Below are 4386 nucleotides of genomic sequence, written 5' to 3' on the forward strand. Positions count from 1 at the left end.
CTGTAAATGTAGCTTTGTTTAATATTGTCAAATTCCCCTTCAAAAGGGTTTTGCCAGTTGCATTCCCACCAGCAATGTATTAGAATGCCCATTTTCCCACATTGTAAGCTACAGGGTATGTTACCATGCCATAAATTTTAATTTTCAGCCATTTAATAGGTGAGAAGGGGCATCTCAGTGCTATTTAACATGTATTTTTCTACTTTGAGTGAATTTGAACAGGTTTTAATGTGTTTAAGGTCATTTAAAAAAATCTTTTAATAGTTATCTGTTCATGTCTTTACCCCCTTTTCTATCAAGGTTTTGGTCTATTTTCTCTTTACCCCCCAGCTTTATTGAGGTATGATTCATGAATAAACTGTGTATATATGAAAGCATACAACATGTTGACTTGATATATGTGTGGACTGTGAAATATTTATTTACATATAAAACATAAATATATTTGTGTAAATGTAAATTTTCTAAAAGGCAAAGAAACTCATACAGTTAAAATAATTTTGGAGAAGAATAACATATGGGAGGAATCCCTCTTTTCAATTTGAAGACAATGTGATACTGGTGATGGGATAGATACACTGATCAATCAAACAGAAGAGAGAACCCACACGTGTATGGCCAACTAGTTTTTGACAAAGGAATAATAGGAACTGCATGGAGGAAGGACAGTCTTTTCAACAAATGGTGCTAGAAAATTAGATATATAGAGACCAAAAAAAGTTACCTCAACCTAAACCTCACATACAAAAGTCACCTCAAAATGGGTCATAGTCTTAAATGTAAAATGTAAAACTATAAAACATTTTGGAAGAAAATATAGAACATCTTTAGGATCTAGGGCTTGGTGAGGAATTTTTAACATGATACCAAAAGCATGATCCATAAAAGAAATCCAAAAAAATTGGACCACATCAAAAGTAAAAACTCTTAATTTATAAAATACCCTGTTAAGAATATGAAGACAAGCCAAAAACTGGGAGAAAACATTTGCAAACCACATACTTAATAAAGGACTCATCGAGAATATATAAAGAACTCTTACTACTCAGCAATCCAGTTAGAGAATAGGCGAAAGACAAAGAGACATTTCACTGACCAGAATATAAGGATGGCAAATAAGCACATGAAAAGATGTTTAACATTAGTAGGCATTAGAGAGATGAAACTTAAGACCCCATGAGAGATCACTACAGACCTATTAGAATAGCTAAAATTTGAAAAATAGACAATGTCAAATGTTGGTGAGGATGCAGAGAAACTAGATCTTTCATACGTTGCTGATAGGAATATATAATTGTGTATCAGTTCTGGAAAACAAGCAGTTTCTTTAAAAAACTAAGCAAATGGTGTGACTTAACAATTACGGTTCTAGATACTTATTCCAGAGAAATGAAAATGTATGTCTTTATAAAAACTGTACACGGATAATCACAGCAGCTTTATTTGTAATGGCCCCAAACTGGAAACAATCAAAGTGTTGCTCAATAGGGTAAAGGTTAAACTGCAGTAAGTCCATATCATGTATTAGCAGCAAAAATGAATGAACCACTGATCCACAAAAATTAGCTGGATCTCAAGGGCATTATGGTGAACGAAAAAAAGCAATCTCAAAAGGTTACATATTGTATGATTCCATTTGTATAACATTTTTGAGATGACAAAATTATAAAAATGGAAAACATATTAGTGTTTGCCAGAGGTTAGAGATAGTGGGGTGGGCTAGAAGTGGTATGACTATAGATGGGTAGTATGAGTGAGAACTTTGTGATAACAGAATAGTCCTCTATTTTTATTGTGGTGATGGTTACAGAAATCTTCACATATTATAAAATGGCATAGAACTATTCACATGTTATCAATGTCAGTGTCCTGGTTATGATAACCTCCTGTATCAAGGGGAAAAGCTCAGTGAAAGGTATATATGATCTTCCTATGTTATCTTTATTTTTCCTCTCTTTCTGCACAAATTAGAAAATGCATGTATATTTTCTTGTATCCTCTCTTTTTTTAGGATTTTATTTATTTGAGAGAGAGAGTATGTGCATGAGAGAGTGAGCATGAGTGATGGGGAAGGGTAGAGGGAAATTCCTATGAATTATTTCAAAATACATTTAAAAAAGAACCACAAGAGGGCGCCTGGGTGGCTCAGTGGGTTAAAGACTGCCTTCTGCTCAGGTCGTCCTGGGATCAAGCCCCGCATCGGGCTCTCTGCTCAGCAGGGACCCTGCTTCCTCCTCTCTCTCTGCCTGCCTCTGTGATCTCTGTCTATCAAATAAATAAATAAATAGAACCATTTTATTTTTTAATGTCAAGCACATTTAAAAATCTGTTAGAATGTAACAGAGGAGGGGCAAGATGGCAGAGAAGTAGGAAACCCTGTTTCATCGAGTCTCCTAAAGTGAGCTAATTATCTACCAGAACACTCTGATCACCCATGAAATCAGCCTGAGATGTAGGATTATACACTTCTGCATCTCTACAGGGGCAGAAGACACCAGTGGAGAGGTAAAGTGGAGTGGGAACCCTTGGACTGATATCTGAAGATAAACAGAAGGGGGCACTGGAAAGTAATACCTCAATACGAAAGTGCCTTGTGATTGGGGATCAGCATTAACTTGGAATCTTGTTAAAAGCACTCAAAAAGAGCAAAAGATCTTAAGGGGCAAATGGTGGAATTGGGCAGTCACAGGCATGGGCCTAAGCCCATGGACCCAGGATGGCCACAGCCCGAGACAGCCCCTGCCAGAGAGAGTGCAGTGTAGCCCCTGGGGTTGTGTGGCTTATACCACTGCTTGGCTGGATGCACTCCCGCCCCTGCATGAGGGAGTCTGGTGATGGCACCAGCCTGCGTTTCCTAGAACTTTTGTGTTCTGCATGTGCTCTGAACCACTCCCCGTCTGTGCCTGAGAAAGCTCCATTCGGGCACTAGCCAGCAGTCTATAGGAACAGGCAGGGTCTGGACTCTCCCAGCCAGGGCCTGAAGGAACTCAGTGTGATCTCTGGTTGTGATCCTGCAGTGGCAACATTCGCTGTTGTGATCCCAGACAGCAGTCCTGGCAAAGACAGCCACCGGAAGCAGACTCCCTGGACCAATACACTTGTGGTTTTAGTGGCACAGGGATGCAGAGACAAGTGGGTGCTTCAGGTGACCCCTAAGAGGGTGGCTGGGGACATGTAGTGCCTGTGGGGAGTCGCATGGCTCAGTGGAGTTTGCAGAAGGGGAGTCTGTGTTCCTGACCAACCAGAGGGGAGCAGACTGAAGCTTCTCTTTGAGACGGAGGTCTGGGTGCAGCTTGCTTTCCACTAAATCTCCAAAAACCCTCAGAAAGCCACCAAAACCCAAAAACCTCCAGAGAACAAAAGCCTGAAAAACTGGTTTCCACAGAGCGCAGCCCCTCGATAGGGGGCAGAAGGACTCAACCCAAAGCAAGACTGACTGAAAAACAGGGCAGGCCCTTCCCTGGAAAGCCAGCCAAAAGAACAAGAGGACAACCACCATAGGGTCCCATAAAACTGTAAACCTCCAATACAGGGGAAAACAATATATTAAACTCCCAGTATTGCCCTAAAACCTGTATATTTCATAGATACAACTTTTATTTTTAATTCGTTGTCACTATCTTGTGCTTTTTAATTTTTTTAACCTCCTAACCATTACAACTAGAGGTTTAATACAACATATTCCATAATAATCTTTTCACTTGAACTTTTTTCATACATATACCTGTGGTTTTTTTCTATTTTTAAAACATACTTATAGATATAAACTTCAAGTAATCCTCTTTCCTTAATCAATACTACCCATACATATAAACCAGTTTTAATCTCCCTTTATCTCTGGAAAGTTGAGTCCTTTAACAAAGATACCAAGACACACCCAGGAAGAATCAAAATAACCTTCCTCACCCACATCAAGGATTTATAACCACCCTCCCATCTTTTTCTTCTGTTAGTGTTTCTGTGTATTTGTTTTTATTCTGGTATTATATAAATCCTATTCTTGGGGTTCATTTTGGCTGGGTTCTTTTTCTGATTTTTTGTTCTTGCCATTTACTTTTGTTGGTCTTTTTGTTTGTTTACCTTATAAATCTTAACCTTTGGGACCCATTCCAGCTGGGTCTTCTCTCTTTTTTTTTTTTCTCTCTCTCTCTCTTTTTCTTTTTTCTTTCTTTTTGGTGGTGACTTCTGATTGCTTAGAAGCATTCCAGGGTGCACCTTGCCTGGATCGTGGTTGATATATTCAGATATACATCCCCCTGAACCACCTCTCACCAGAATGAGTAAGAGGAGGAATGCCCAACAGAGGGAAAATTCAGAGACTGTGCCCTCTCCATCAGAACAATTGGATATGGGTGCCTGGGTGGCTCAGTGGGTTAAAGCCTCTGC

The sequence above is a fragment of the Neovison vison genome, chromosome 3, assembly GCF_020171115.1.
Source record: "Neovison vison isolate M4711 chromosome 3, ASM_NN_V1, whole genome shotgun sequence".
In the NCBI taxonomy this organism is placed as follows: Eukaryota; Metazoa; Chordata; class Mammalia; order Carnivora; family Mustelidae; genus Neogale; species Neogale vison.